Source organism: Schistocerca nitens, chromosome 4, assembly GCF_023898315.1.
Source record: "Schistocerca nitens isolate TAMUIC-IGC-003100 chromosome 4, iqSchNite1.1, whole genome shotgun sequence".
NCBI lineage: Eukaryota > Metazoa > Arthropoda > Insecta > Orthoptera > Acrididae > Schistocerca > Schistocerca nitens.
In genome coordinates, this window is record NC_064617.1 from 282579899 (window position 1) to 282597254 (window position 17356).

Here is a 17356-nt window from a genome sequence, read left to right on the forward strand (position 1 = left end):
TATTTGAAACTTTTTTGCATGAAACATTTTTCTCGAAAACTCGACAATATGAAACAATTCCGTCATATGTAAATGTTCCAGGATGGTCAGCTATCCACGAAACGACGTTTCTTTTTTCGGGCGGCATGGCCCACAACGCTTTACACACTACACGTCGTAAACACGTTCACTTGTGTACACGTAAATAGAAAGCTAAACTCAAACAATGGATGTGCCACTAAAAGCTTGCATAGTTTAATGTAATTGTTGCCGACGCGTACGGTATGACAGCGGAGCGGATTAACCGGGTTCGTGGGCGCAGGAGCATTGACTCTGTCCGCCTGTTCCTGTTCTTCTTCTGTAATGATTTCGCTTGGCAGTGGCCTCTCGGTCACCGACCGCACGCAGTTCTAGGTCGTGGTCAATCTGTAAGACATCAAAACTAGATCGAGCCAGAGCCGCCCGTCTAAATTTGTAAAATATTGTAAACACAGAGCGAAAATATGCATCGTCACTAATTTTGTAGTTAAAATATGCAATAACTGGTGAAAAGGAGCCACATACGCCATATGCATATGCAACATGCATATGGGGAAACGTGTAGGTCCATTACAAGGAATCTCCAGATTCTCCTAAAATGATGGTTAATTAGTTATCCACATGTTCTGCGGATATCTACGATGTGGAACAAATCAGTTCTCCAATTATAGTACACATTATTAGCTAAACACAGGGCAAAATGCTGACAAATTACTTTTATGTTAAGTTACGTTTTTTTTATACATACAGTGATACTTAACTATGTTCAAACACTCGCTTGCTTACCCAAACACACACACATAGACGCCGGAAATTCATTTATGGAGTATAAGCAGTTGTCAAGTTGACATGGTTTCAGTTTATGTCTGATGCTTTTGTTTCACTGGAGCCGGCCGGAGTGGCCGAGCGGTTCTAGGCGCTACAGTCTGGAACTGCGCGACCGCTTCGGTCGCAGGTTCGAATCCTGCCTCGGGCATGGATGTGTGTGATGTCCTTAGGTTAGTTAGGTTTAAGTAGTTCTAAGTTCTAGGGGACTTATGACCTCAGCAGTTCAGTCCCATAGTGCTCAGAGCCATTTGAACCACTTTTTTTTGTTTCACTGGAGTGGTCAAGGTAAATGGGACGCTCTGTATAAGAATATAAATTTACAGGAGGGTCAAGGTGTTTCGCTAAGTCAGTATGCCTAGTCCGCTCCAGCCTCTTCACCTCACAGTAACACTTGCACCCTATGTTATCAGTTATTAATTGGATGTGTCCCAATCTGTTTCTTCCTCTATACTTAGTTTTATCCTCTGCGGCTCCCACTATTATCATGGAAGGTATTTATTCCCTGATGTCTTAAACATGCGCTCCATCGTCCTGCTCCTTTTTCTCGTCGCAGCTTTCCATATGTTCCTTTCATTGCCAATTATGCGGGAGACCACCCTCATTCCTTACCTTACAAGTCCACCCACTTTTCAGCATCCTTCTGTAGCACCACATCTCAAATGCCTCGATTCTCTTCTGATCCGGTTCCCACAGTCCATGATTAACTTGCATACAATGCTGTTTTCCAAATGAACATTCTCAGAAAGCTTTTTCTAAAATTAAGGGATATGTTCGATCTAACAGACTTCTCTTGGCCTGAAATGCCCTCTTTGCTTGCACTAGGTTGCTCTTTATATTCTCCTTGTTTCGTTTGACATTGGTTATTTTGCTTCCAAAGTAGAAGAATTCCTTAACTTCGTATACTTTGTGACTACCAACTTTTATGTTCAGTTACTCGCTATTTTCATTTCTGCTACTTCTCATTACTTCTTCAGTTTACTCTCGATCCTTATTCTGTACTCATTTGAATATTCATTCCATTTAAGAGATCCTTTATTTCTTCTTCAACTTCATTGTGTATAGCAATGACATCACCGAATCTTATCGACACCCTTTCACGCTGAATTTCAATCCCACTCTTGAATCTCTCTTTTATTACAGTCGTTGCTGCTTTAATGTGTAGATTCAACAGCAGAAGCGAAAGACTTCATCCCTTTTTAATCCGTGCACTTCGTTCTTGGTCTTCCATTCTTATTGTTCCCTCTTGGTTCTTGTACACATTGTGTATTACTCGCATTTTCCTATAGCATATATCTATTTTTCTCAGAATTTCGAACATCTTTCACCATTTTACATTTTCTAACGCTTTTTCTAGGTCGACAAATCCTGTGAACGTGTCTTGATTTGTCTTCAGTCTTGCATCCATTATCAATCGCAACATGAGAACTGTCTCTATGGTGCCTTTATCTTTCCATTTTTCTATATATTCTCTTGTCATCAGTTTGGATTCAAGAGGTGTTAAGCTGATTGTATGGTACTTCTGGCAATTGTAGGCTCTTGCAACGTTGGGAATTGTATAGATGATGTTTTTCCCATAGTCCAATGGTATATCGCCAATCTCAGACATTCTACACACTAGCGTGAATAATCGTTTTGTTGCAACTTCCCCCAATGATCTTAGGAAGTCCGACAGAGTGTTACCTATCCCTTCTTGCTTATTTAATCTCGAGTTTTCCAAAGATGTTTTAAACTCTAATACTGAATCCCTTATTTCTTCCATATAGGCTCCAATTTTTTCTTCTATCACATCATCAGACAAATCTACCCCCTCAAAGAGGCCTTCAACGTACTCTTTCCACCTACCCGTCATCTGCTCTGTAATTAACAGTGGAATTCCCACTGCCCTCTTAATGTTGCCACCCTTACTTTTAATTTCATCTAAGGCTGTTTTGACTTTTTTATACGCTGAATGAGTCCTTCCCACGATCATTTCGTTTTCCATTCCTTCACATTTTTCCTGGTGTCATTTCGCCTTGGTTTCCCTGAACTTCTTATTTATTTGATTCCACAGTGATTTACATTTGTGTATTCCTGCCTTTGCCTGAAATTTTTGTACTTTCTTCTTCCGTCGGATAACTGAAGTATTTCTTCTGTTGGCCAAGGTTCCTTCGCATTTAACGTCCTAGTACCTATGTTTGCTGTCCAACATCTGTGGCTGGTCATTTTAGAGACGTCCACTCGTCTTCATCTGAACATCCTACTCTGGTATTCCTTAGCGCAGTATTCACATCCATACCGAACTTCGAACGTGTCTCATCATAGCTGAGTACTTCAGTATCCTATTTACTTCCACACTGATTCCTCGACACGATCCCCTTAAACTTCAGTCTACTATTTATCATTAGTAAATTGTAATCTGACTCAACATTCAAGAATAAAAAGATTGGCGGCTTGCTTTAAATGTTCAGAAATGTAAAACAGTGCGTTTCGCAGAAAAATAGTGTCAAACGTCATGATTATAAACAAGTTACACTACATTACTATTGTTATGTCCGCCCCCGGTAACCGAGTTGTTGCCGGCATGGTAGCTCAGCGTGTTCGGTCAGAGGGCTGCTCGCTTTCTGTAATAAAAAAAAACGGAGTAAAGGAATAAACGATCAGCTTGAACGGATGTCTTGTGACGTTCGCCCAGACCAAACACAACGAACAATACCGGAAAAAAGTGGTCAGCGTGACAGAGTATCAATCCTTAGAGCCCGGGTACGATTCCCGGCTGGGTCGAAGATTTTCTCCGTTCAGGGACTGGGGGTTGTGTTGTCCTAATCCTCATCATGTCATCCACATCGACGCGCAAGCCACCGAAGTGGCGTCATATCGAAAGACTTGCACCCGACGAACGGTCTACCCGACGCGGGGCCCTGGTCAAACGACATTTACATTTTACTATTATTATTATATTATTTGAAATTCCACCATGCTGCTTCAGGAAGTTGATGTCCAGGCACTGGCCTCCAGATCCCATAAGTTTCGAGAAAAATGGTGAAGGCCAGTCTGTGCGATCCCCTAATCTGTTGGTTTCTAATCAGAGTTGATCTGCTCTTCCCCGTCACCCCTGAAAATTTGTATCTCATCTTCACAATTTATCTGCAGTTCACACTTACGTGTCTAGCAGAGGGTTCTTCGAAGTACCGACAAACTATTTCTTTACCATTCCCCTCTCTAACCACCCTTGGGAAAAATGAAAACCTAAATCTTTCTGTCTGGTTATTCTTATTTTTTTCGACGATCGTTTGTCCTATGTAGGTTGGCGACAGCAAAATATTCTGACACTGAGAGGAGAAAATTGTTGATTGAATTTCGTGAAAAGCTCTCGCCACAAGGAAAAACGCCTTTGTTTTAATGACTGTCACCTCAGCTGACTTATCGTATCCGTCACACTCTACCCACATTTTCGGGATAATACAAAAAGAGCTGCCATTCTTTTGCCTTTTTCGATGTCTTCCGTCAATCTTATGTTGTAAGGATCCCGCAGCAGTACTGTACCAGAGGAGGGACAAGAGACCTGTTGCATCTTCTCTTTGCTTTATCTGCCCCACAACATTATCCACGTGATTTTCACAGTTAAGTTGGTCGTAATTGTGATTCCTACGTATTTAGTTGAATTGTGTTATTTACTGAATAACCCAAGTTTAATGAATTTCTTTTTGTACTCATGTGGATGACCTCACACTTTTCCTTATTCAGAGACTTTCGGCACTTTTCGCACCATACAGATATTTTGTCTAAATCACTTTCCAATTAGCTGTCATCTTCCGATGGCTTTACTAGGCGGTAAATGACAGCATCATCTGCAAAGGTCAGATTGTCTCCCAAATCGTTTTTATGGATTTGAAACAGCGGAGGACCCAACACTTACTTGTGGAACGCTGCATATCATTCCGTTTTATTCGATGACTTTCCGTCGACAACTATGTCCTGTGACCTTTCTCATAGGAAATCACGACCGAGCGAGGTGGCGCAATGGTTATCACACCGACTCGTGCTCGGGAGGACGACGGTTCAAAGCCGCGTCCGGCCATCCTGAATTAGGTTTTCCGTGATTTCCATAATTCGCTTCCGGCAAATGCCGAGATGTTTCCTTTGAAAGGGCAAGGCCGATTCCTTCCCTATCCTTCTCTGGGGTCCGATGGCCTAGCTGTTTGGTTCCCTCCCGTAAATCAAGCAACCAACCAGGAAATCAGGAATTCGGTCGAACAGCTGAGGCAAGTTGTTCAGAATCTCTTGCAATGGTGGACCTTGCAGCATTATTTTGATGTCCATTACTCCGTCTCCTCGAAGGAGCCTGACTGTACGGAAGCTACGCAAGTGCCAGAGAATGAGAAGGAGAAGTTCCTTTGCATTTTTGTGGCAACGAAAACGCTGAAGTCGTATCTTCAATTTCCTGAGGTAGCACAGTACACGCCATAGTTGATCGTTGCACCACAAAGGAGGAGATCAAACATAATAACCCCTTCAGAGTCCCAGAAGACGGTCGCCACGATTTTATCGGTTGAGGGAGCGGCGAACTTTTTCTTTGCAGGAGATTTTGTGTGGCGCCACTCCGCGGATTGCCGTTATGTTTCTGGTTCAAAGTGATAAACCAATGTTTCATCGCCTTCGCGATATTCGACAAAAAATTTTCACCGCCAGCCCCGTAACGCGAAACAATTTCGCACGGATTGTTCTTCGTTACTCTTTACGGTCTTAACGGCGGCGAGGGACCCGTCGCTCACACACCTTTGAGTATCCCAGCTGGCGGAGTAATGTGTCAGCACTTCCAACAGAGATGTCCGTTGTGCAAGGAGATGTTTGTGATCTGTCGATCAAGTTGACTGAGAGTGTCCGCACGTTTCAACATTGCAGGAGTCACAGCTGTGTGCGATCAACCGCCACGAGTGAGATCTGACAGATTCGCGACCTTGTTGCGATGACGATAAACTACTCGCCCAACGACTCAGGTGCTTTTGTTCACTGTCAGATCACCGAAGACATTCTAGAAGCTCCTATGAATGTCTGCGATGCTCTGGTTTTTCTCCAAAAGAATATCAAGGACGGCTCTGTGCTTGGAAGGCACCTGTGTTACAGACACCAGTTTGAAAGCTACGTACAATGCCGTCACGTATCGAAACTTCATAAAACAATACCGGCTGAAGCGGGAATATTCGACGATGACCCACAGCAAATCTCGCATTTATTTCAATCGAAACTGGCCTAGAAAAAAAAATGTTGTTGCATACTTGTTGAACGCCCCTCGTAAATCGATCGCACTCATTGTTTATTAAGATAGTGTACACAACTGCCATTCTTGGTGAGTAATTGTACGAGTGTAAGTCAATTATTGTCCGCAATTTAGTTTTATTTTTGTTTATTTTGGTATTACTGTCGTTTTACGTTGATGACGCATTCTTTGTTTCTTTGTTGTTTTTCTTTCGGTCATCAGTCTACTGACTGGTTTGATGCGGCCCGCCACGAATTCCTTTCCTGTGCTAACCTCTTCATTTCAGAGTAGCACTTGCAACCTACGTCCTCAATTATTTGCTTGACGTATTCCAATCTCTGTCTTCCTCTACAGTTTTTGCCCTCTACAGCTCCCTCTAATACCATGGAAGTCATTCCCCCATCTCTTAACAGATGTTCTGTCGTCCTGTCCCTTTTCCTTATCAGTGTTTTCCACATCTTCCTTTCCTCTCCGATTCTGCTCAGAAACTCCTCAATCCTTGCCTTATCAGTCCACCTAATTTTCAACATTCGTCTACAGCACCACATCTCAAATGCTTCGATTTTCTTCTGTTCCGGTTTTCCCAAAGTCCATGTTTCACTACCATATAATGCTGTACTCCAGACGTACATCCTCAGAAATTTCTTCCTCAAATTAAGGCCGGTATTTGATATTAGTAGACTTCTCTTGGCCAGAAATGCCTTTTTTGCCATAGCGAGTCTGCTTTTGATGTCCTCCTTGCTCCGTCCGTCATTGGATATTTTACTGCCTAGGTAGCAGAATTCCTTAACTTCATTGACTTCGTGACCATCAATCCTGATGTTAAGTTTCTCGCTGTTCTCATTTCTACTACTTCTCATTACCTTCGTGTTTCTCCGATTTACTCTCAAACCATACTGTGTACTCATTAGACTGTTCTTTCCGTTCAGCAGATCATTTAATTCTTCTTCACTTTCACTCAAGATAGCAATGTCATCAGCGAATCGTATCATTGATATCCTTTCACCTTGTATTTTAATTCCACTCCTGAACCTTTCTTTTATTTCCATCATTGCTTCCTCGATGCACAGATTGAAGAGTAAGGGCGAAAGGCTACAGTCTTGTCTTACACCCTTCTTAATACGAGCACTTCGTTCTTGATCGTCCACTCTTATTGTTCCCTCTTGGTTGTTGTACATATTGTATATGACCCGTCTCTCCCTATAGCTTACCCCTACTTTTTTCAGAATCTCGAACAGCTTGCACCATTTTATACTGTCGAACGCTTTTTCCAGGTCGACAAATCCTATGAAAGTGTCTTGATTTTTCTTTAGCCTTGCTTCCATTATTAGCCGTAACGTCAGAATTGCCTCTCTCGTCCCTTTACTTTTCCTAAAGCCAAACTGATCGTCACCTAGCGCGTTCTCAGTTTTCTTTTCCATTCTTCTGTATATTATTCTTGTAAGCAGCTTCGATGCTTTGTTGTTATATCTTTGCAATTTTCAAGCTGCTATCGCTGCCATGCCGTCAATAAAGGCTGCTCTGCCGTCTATTTGCACCTAAGAAGAACAACGTTCAGTGATCCGTTTTTTGTGGTCGGAAGGCGTATCAGGGGCCGAAATTCATCGAAGACATTCGGTTCAGTACAGGAACAGTGTTTTTGCCACAACGGAGTGTCTACGAATGGAGTGAAAAATTCCGAAATGGTCGCACAAGTGTTAGGCACGATGAAGGAGCCGACGACCGCTTACCGCCACAAATGAAGAAAAAAAAGGTTCAAATGTGTGTGAAATCTTGTGGGACTTAACTGCTAAGGTCATCAGTCCCCGAGCTTACACACTACTTAACCTATATTATACTAAGGACAAACACACACACCCATTCCCGAGGGAGGACTCAAACCTCCGCCGGGACCAGCTGTACAGTCCATGACTGCAGCGCCCCTGACCGCTCGGCTAATCCCGCGCGGCACAAATGAAGGAACCATTGACCGTTCACGTGAAATAATTCCCTTGGACAGACGATTAACTATTGACGAAGTGACTCATCGTCTGCAAATTATTCACGGTTCTGCCTACAAAATCATCCACAATAGACTTGGGTTTCATAAAGCTTGTGCAAGATGGGTCCCAAAACAAGTTGCATAAAAAAACGCGATTGGACATCTGCAAAGAACATTTGGATCGCTATGGTAACGAAGGGCACAATTTGTTAGACAGGATTATTACTGGTGACGAAACATTGATCCATCATTACGAGCCGGAGAGTAAACGACAGAGTATGGAATGGCATAGCCGTGCAAGAAAAAGTTCAAGATTCAACCGTCCGCAGGAAACCTGCTGCTTACGGATTCGTGGCCGTGCGGTAGCGTTCTCGCTTCCCACGCCCGGGTTCCCGGATTCGATTCCCGGCGGATTCAGGGATTTTCTCTGCCTCGTGATGACTGGGTGTTGTGTGATGTCCTTAGGTTAGTTAGGTTTAAGTAGTTCTAAGTTGTAGGGGACTGATGACCATAGATGTTAAGTCCCATAGTGCTCAGAGCCATTTGAACCATTTTAGCTTACGGATTTTTGGGACGCACAGTGTCCAGTATTAGAATATTGTGGGGAAAGGGGCAGAACAGTAAACAGTGTAGCTACACTGAGATGCTTACTGCATGGCTACAGCCGGCAGTTCGTAGCAAACGCCGAGGCTTGTTGTCAAAAGGTGTTGTGTTGTTGCAGGACAAAGCCCGTCCGCACACTGCTGCCCACACAGCTGAAACGCTCCGGAAACTCAAATTTGAAGTTGTGGATCATCCTCCATACAGTCCCGATCTTGCCCCTTCTGACTGTCACTTGTTTGGTCAACTCAAACAGGCTATAAGGGATCGTCGGTTTGACTCGGACGAAGCAGTGAAAGAAGCGGTGCATTCCTGGCTCGTAGCTCAACCGAGAAACTTCTTTTAAGAGGACATCTGCAAGCTTGTACAACGATGGACCAAGTGCGTTGAAACGCAAGGAGACTATGTCAAAAAATGATGTTCTTGTAAGTTTCCTATTTGATTACAATAAAATTTTATAACTACTTGGCGCATAATAATTGACTTACCCTCGTACAGTTCACCAAATCGCTTCGTTTTAGGTGGATGTAATAACAGTCTGTTACATCTACATCTACATGGATACACTGCAAATCACATTTAAGTGCCTGGCAGAGGGTTCATAGAACCACATTCACAATTATCTATTATTCCAATCTCGTACAGCGCGCGGAAAGAATGAACACATATATCTTTCCGTACGAGCTCTGATTTCCCTGCCGGCCGCAGTGGCCGAGCGGTTCTAGGCGCTTCAGTCTGGAACCGTGCGACTGCTACGGTCGCAGGTTCGAATCCTGCCTCGGGCATGGATGTGCGTGATGTTAGGTTTAAGTAGCTCTAAGTTCTAGGGGACTGATGACCTCAGATGTTAAGTCCCTAGTGCTCAGAACCATTCGAACCATTCTGATTTCCCTTATTTTATCTTTGTGATCGTTCCTCCCTATGTAAATATTTTCGCATTAGGAGGAGAAAGTTGGTGATTGGAATTTCGTGAGAAGATTCCGTCGCAACGAAAAATGATGTCCATCCCAACTCCTGTATCATTTCTGTGACACTCTCTCCCATATTTGGTGACAATACAAAACTTGCTGCCTTTCTCTGAACTTTTTCGATGAACTCAGTCAGTCCTATATGGTAAGGATCCCACACCGCGCAACAGTATTCTAAAAGAGGACGGACAAGCGTAGTGTAGGCAGTCTCCTTAGTAGGTCTGTTACATTTTCTAAGTGTCCTGCCAATGAAACGCAGTCTTTGGTTAGCCTTCCCCACAACATTTTCTATGTGTTCTTTCCAATTTAAATTGTTCGTAATTGTACTACCTAGGTATTTAGTTGAATTTACGGCTTTTATATTAGACTGATTTATCGTGTAACCGAAGTTTAACGCGTTCCTTTTAGCACTCATGTGGATGACCTCACACTTTTCGTTATGTAAGGTCAACTGCCACTTTTCGCACCATTCCGATATTTCTTGTAAATCGGTTTGCAGTTTATTTTGGTCTTCTGATGACTTTATTAGTCGATAAATGACTGCGTCATCTGCAAACAACCGAAGACGGCTGCTTAGATTGTCTCCCAAATCGTTTATATAGATAAAGAACAGCAAAGGGCCTATAACATTACCTTGGGGAACGCCAGAAATCACTTCTGTTTTACTCGATGACTTTCCGTCAATTATTACGAACTGTGACCTCTCTGACAGGAAATCACGGATCCAGTCACATAACTGAGACGATATTCCATAAGCACACAATTTCACTACGAGCTTTTTGTGTGGTACAGTGTCAAAAGCCTTCCGGGAATCCAGAAATACGGAATCGATCTGAAATCCTTTGTCAATAGCACTCAGCACTTCATGTGAATAAAGAGCTAGTTGTGTTTCAGAGGAACGATGTTTTCTTTGAGGGAATTCGTTACGTTCGAACACAATGTATGTTCTAAAATCCTGCTGCATATCGACGTTGACGATGTGGGCCTGTAATTTAGTGGATTACTCCTACTACCTTTCGTGAATATTGGTGTGACCTGTGCAACTTTCCAGTCTTTGGGTACGGATCTTTCGTCGAGCGAACGGTTTTATATGATTGTTAAGTATGGAGTTAATGCATCAGCATACTCCGAAACGAACCTAATTGGTATACAGTCTGGACCAGAAGACGTGCTTTTATTAAGTCATTTAAGTTGCTTCACTACTCCGAGGATATTTACTTGTACGTTACTCATGTTGGCAGCTGTTCTCGATTCGAATTCTGGAATATTTACTTCGTCTTCTTTTGTGAAGGCGTTTCGGAAGGCTGTGTTTAGTAACTCTGCTTTGGCAGCACTGTCTTCGATAGTATCTCCATTGCTATCGCGCAGAGAAGGCACACACCGTTGGGTGGCTTGCAGAGTATAAATGTAGATGTAGATGTAGATGGTTTCTTGCTGCCGGCCGTAGTGGCCGAGCGTTTCTAGACGCTTCAGTCTGGAACCGCGCAACCGCTACAGTCGCAGGTTCGAATCCTGCCCCGGGAATGGATGTTTGTGATGTCCTTAGGTTAGTTAGGTTTAAGTAGTTCTAAGTTCTAGGGGACTGATGACCTCAGATGTTAGGTCCCATAGTGCTCAGAGCCATTTGAACCATTTGTTTCTTGCCGCTAACATACTTCAGATACGATCAGAATCTCTTTGGATTTTGTGCCAGGTTTCGAGACAAAAGTTTCGTTGTGGAAATTGTTATAAGCATCTCGCATTGAAGTCCACGCTAAATTTCGAGCTTGTGTAAAAGATCGCCGCGCGGGATTAGCCGAGCGGTCTACGGCGCTGCAGTCAAGGACAGTTATCTGGTTGCCCAAACAGCTGAACTGGTCTATTACCTTTAACGTCGTATTTCGCAAACTAACACACTCAGTATCATTTAATTTTACCATTTTTAAACTTATCTTCCAAGTTCTTAAAATAACAGGACTGCAATTTCATCAGCCAATGCTAACGCTTATTTTTTATCTTATTACTTTTTTTGTGGTTTTACCTCAAATATAATTCTCTTCGATTTCCTTCAGTGGTCGGTTCTCATATGAATCAAACTGTCATTCATCGTATCAAATACAAATTCTTTCCACATCTTCCTTAAATCACATACAGTCAATTTAATGACCCTCCCAAGCACAACATCGTCATGAACAAAGTCTTACATTGTTCCCTACTCTACTCAACAGATCGGTCCTTTCACAATTTCCTGCCCTAACCCTAACATTATAATTGTTTTGAAAAGAACCGTGGTGTCGTCCGAAGCATCATTCGGTACCGAGACCAAAATCGAAGCACGCTGAAGCGAGCTGAGACAAATTAAGCGACATGTTCTTTCGCAGATTCACTTGTAAATATTTATTGGGAACTCCAGATTAAACTTCAGCGCTACTCCTCTATTATATCAGTCTAAATTAGCTTCACCAGCTTCGTTTTCATTCGCGAGATAGGATTAAAATTGTTACTATTCCTATTCGACTAATAAACGTCCTGTAGCCAACTAACTACTTTCTGGAAGTTTCCGAGACATGACCACTGTATTGAAAAACATACACCTCTAGTAGTTCATGCACCTTCTCCGCCTGGCTTCTAGTAACTTCCAAGGATAATGTCAATCAAAACAAACAGAATGACCACTCAACGTCAACAAGCAGAAGTCCCACAGAAACAGAACGTCTCAAGTTTCTACATCTACATCTACATCTACATCCATACTCCGCAAGCCACCTGACGGTGTGTGGCGCAGGGTACATTGAGTACCTCTATTGGTTCTCCCTTCTATTCCAGGGGAACAAAGCAATTTATTGTCTTCTATTGTAAATCGCTAAGTCCGCCTCCTCTTAATGGAATACAACTTTAACCAGCCACGTCCTGCTATGAGAGACCTCTGCCTACCTAGCATTCAGTCGTTTACTACAGCCCAACACTTCCCTAGAACACTGGAATACAGAAGAGGCGGCTGGTCCCTGCGGAGGTTCGAGTCCTCCCTCGGGCATGGGTGTGTGTGTTTGTCCTTAGGATAATTTAGGTTAAGTAGTGTGTAAGCTTAGGGACTGATGACCCTAGAAGTTAAGTCCCATAAGATTTCACACACATTTGAAATTGTTTTTTTTTTTGTTTTTTCTTTTTTTTTGTAAAAGATCACCAATCTTGGGGATTTTGTGTCTGTTTAAATTTGGTATGTTTGTTTCGCTGTTTCTGCAACAGTGTTCTAACCCGTTTTGTGTGCCAAGGAGGCGTCGTTTGTTATCGGACGATATTGGAGGGTTATACCCCTTAGCTACGGAAACAGCGTGTGGCGATGCTGAATACACCTAGAGTTGCCACGTCGCAGTGCCGAGCTGCGGGCAGATGACGTAAGGAGACGTTCTCGCGGCTGTAGAGGTTTCTAGAGCGACCTGGGCGGGGATGCGCTGCGCTCTGCCGTGCCTCGCCGGGGCGAGGTCCTCGCCTTGGGCCGCGGAGCGCGGCTAAATATACGCCAGTGGCAAGGACGCGGCCTCCAGCCCCGGACCGACGCCGCACCCTGCCTACAGCTCCGCACTACAACGTGGCAACTCTACGAGTACGCAGCGTCGTCGTACGCTGTTTCCATAGCTAGGAGGTGTAACCCTACCATTTCGTTCAAATGCGTCTGAATTCCTAAGGGACGAAACTGCTGAGGTCATCGGTCCCTAAACTTACATACTACTTTAAGTAATTTATGCTAAGAGGAGGAGGAGGACGACATTAGAGAGAGCACAAGCGCGGATTAGGGATGGATGGGGAAGGAAATCGGCCGTGCCCTTTCGAAGGAACCATACCGGCGTTTGTCTGATCTAGGGAAATCACGAAAAACCTGAATCAGGATGGCCGGACGCGGAATTGAACCGTCGTCATTCCGAATGTGAGTCCAGTGTGCGAAGCACTGCTCCACCTCGCTCGATATGCTAAGAACAACACACACACCTATGTCCGAGGGAGGACTGTCCCTTTTCGTCCGGTATATAACGTAATAGATTGTTATTACGTCTGGATAATTTGTTCTAAAAGTATCTGTTCGAAATTAAACTGATCGACGCGATTTGAAAAAGTGGTCAATTACTCACGAAGAATGGCAGTTGTGTACACTGTCTTAACAAATAATGAGTGCAAATCGATTTACGAAGGGCGTTCAACAAGTATGCAACAACATTTTTTTTCTCGGCCAATTTCGATTGAAAAAAATCGGAATTTGCTGTGGGACTTCATGGAATATTACAGCTTCAGCCGCCATTGTTTCATCAACTTCCGACACGTAGCGGCGGAGCAACTAACATCAGTGCCTTAACGCACTCGTATACAATTATCCCGACTGTTAATTTGAATGATAAATTCTCTAGAAAGTTACTCATTGCGCTGCGATAAGTTGGAGATGCTCTGCCTCTGCGATTCTTTCTCGTGTGCGGTGAGTGAACCTGCAAGGGCAGTACGTGTGTGAACCTGCAAGGGCAGTAGGGAATATTTACGTCACAGCAAGCAAGAGTGCGAAAATGAGCGCAAGAGAATTACAACTATGGTGTGAGCGCTGATTTTGGCCGATAGTTGGTCAAAATAACTTGCTTTTGACTTGATTCCTGGTCTGAGTATCAAAATTGTACTCCTTTAGAACAAATTATCGCTCCTGAAAAGTGTGTGACATTGCAGTTCACACCGCCTGGAACCACTGTCTATAAAACATTTAGTTGCACTATCTGCAGTTACGCCTTAAAGGACGGCCAGTTTCGCGATAAGCTCCACCACACATTGTTTCGCATTCGGTTGTACGCCATCACATTCCGTCAGTTCTCATCACCCCGTAACACCAGTATGTTGTATCTGGATTCTTTAGGAGTTCGCCTTCGATCTTGACACGTATCGGCGCTATAGGTACCTTTTAGCCTGGCGTGTGTAACGGAGGTACGTTCCAAGCAGACACCCGCCACTGAGACGCAGACATTCACAGGAGTTTCTAGAATGTCTGAGGAGATCTGACAATGGACAAAAGCACGGTGAGTCGTTGGGCGAGGTGTTTGTCATGATCGCAACAAAGTCGCGCAAATCTGTTGGATCTCACGAGTGCCGGTTGTTCACATACAGATGTGACTTCTGCAATGTTGGAACGTGCAGGCACTCTCAGTCATGTTGACCAACGGATCACCATCAAGCATCTCGCTGCACAACTGGACGTCTCTGTTGGTAGCGCTGACTCATTAATCCGCCAATTGGGATACTCAAAGGTGAGTGCCCGCTGGGTGCATCGTCGCCTTCGTAAAGAGTAACGAAGGACCATCTGTGCGGAATTGTTTGCCCGTTATGGAGCTGATAATGACAACTTTGGTTGAATATCGTGAGAAGCGATGAAACTTGGTTTCATTGGCGCCACACAACCTCACCTACGAAGAAAAAATTCAAAGCCTCACGCTCAGCCAGTAAAATCGCGGCGACGGTAAAATCATGGCGACGGTAAAATCATGGAGACGGTCTTCTGGGATTCTTGAAGAGGCTGTTTTGTTTAATGTCCTCCATCATGGTGCAACGGATCAACTATGAAGTGTATTGTGCTACATCAGGAAAGTGAAGAAACGACTGCAGGATGTTCGTCGCCACAAAAATGCAAATGAACTTCTCCTTCTCACTCACAACGTAAGGCCACACACAAGTGTGCACACCCGAGAGGGCCGGCCGCTGTGGCCGAGCGGTTCCAGGCGCTTGAGTCTGGAAACGCGTTGCTGCTACGGTCGCAGGTTCGAATCCCGCCTCGGGCGTGGATGTGTGTGATGTCCTTAGGTTACTTAGGTTTAAATAGTTCTAAGTCTAGGGGACTGATGACCTCAGATGTTAAGTCCCATAGTGGTCAAAGCCATTTGAATCGTTTTGGACACCCGAGAGGAGCTCACAAAACATTATTGGACTGTTCTTCCTCATCCGCCCTATAGCCCGGATCTCGCACCTTCTGACTTCCATCTGTTTGGCCCAGTGAACGATGCACTCCGCGTGAAGCAGTGCATGGATGAAGGGGAGGTTATTGATGCAGAGGGACGTTGGCTCCGACGTCCACCAATAGAATGGTACCGTGCGGGCACACAGGCCCTCCTGTTAAGGTGGCGTAAGGCTGTCGCATTAACGGAGATTATGATAAAAATACGGTTATGTAGCCGAAAGAGCGAGGAATAACTTGATGCACTGGAATAAAAAAACTAAGCTCCTTCCGAACAGGCCATGAAGGCCCAATGGTACTGACCGGCCGCCGTGTCAACCTCAGCCCACAGGCGTCACTGGATGCGGATATAGAGGGTGCTTTGGAATCCTGAATAAAAATAACCTGCTCTGATAAAATGTGTTGCATTGCTTATTGAATGCCCCTCCTATATTGAATAGTCAAATTTATACAATTTTGGTAAACATTTTTAGAATACAGTGATCAATAGATTATTATATTTTGACTAAAGTTCAGTCTTGATCACACCATTTATGTTTCGATGATATAGGTAACCGGTTTCGGTTATTTTTACATAACCATCATCAGACCCATGGCTCCTCAGCTGAGGAGAGCTCCGCCTACCATCCTAAGAGAGCCATGGGTCTGATGATGGTTATGTAAAAATAACCGAAACCGGTTGCCTATATCATTGAAACCTAAATGGTGTGATCAAGACTGAACTTAAGTCAAAAAATAAGTCAAATTTATCATTAATTAGTGAAATTTCAATCATGTAATGAAATAAATCAGTCACCAGTCCTTAAGCGAAAAAATTATTTCTTGAACCACCTCTTTAGAATCAGACATTAGTTCACGTAACAATGAGTTACATTTGTATTGATGATGTCAGTCATTACTTTAACAAGAGTAAAGTCTAGTGTTCAGGGCATAGCAAAATGCTATTGTTTTGAATGGAACTGGGGACCTAGAAACGACGGAGAGCCTTCGTCCCTGTCGTAGCCCTCAGTGGTACACAACCCCCACAACAGGCTGCAGCAGTCCACTCACCCCACTGCCGCCCCACACTGAACCCAGGGCTATTGTGCGGTTCGGCTTCCAGTGGACCCTCCCGGGAACGTCTCACACCAGATGAGTGTAACCCCAATGTTTGCGTGGTAGAGTAATTATGGTGTACGCGTGCGTGGAGAACGCGTTTGCGCAGGAATCGCCGACATAGTGTAAGTGAGGCGGAATAAGGGGAACCAGCTCGCATTCGCCGAGGCAGAAAACCGCCTTAAAAACCATCCACAGACTGGCCGGCACACAGGACCTCGACATTATGCCGCCGGGCGTATTCGTGCCGGGGACCGGCACGCCTTCTCGCCCGGAATGCGGAGCGTTAGACCGCATGGCAAACCGGGCGGGCCAAATACTATTACTCGTTATCCAGAGACTGCGGAGCAAGACAGCATGTCTCAAAATGTGAGACTTTCCCGGAAGGGTCCACTGGGAGCCGAACTGCACAATAACCCTGGGTTCGGTGTGGGGCGGCGGTGGGGTGAGTGGATTCTGGCCGTATGTAAAGTACACCAGTACCAAAAAACAGTCAATACCGTCACTGCGCGATAGCGATGGAAATGTTACCGATGATGGTGCCACTAAAGCGAATGTACTAAATACAGTTTTCCGTAATTCCTTCACGAAAGAAGATGAAGTAAATATTACAGAATTCGAAACCAGAACAGCTGTTAGCATGAGTGACATAAAAGTAGATATCTTAGGTGTTG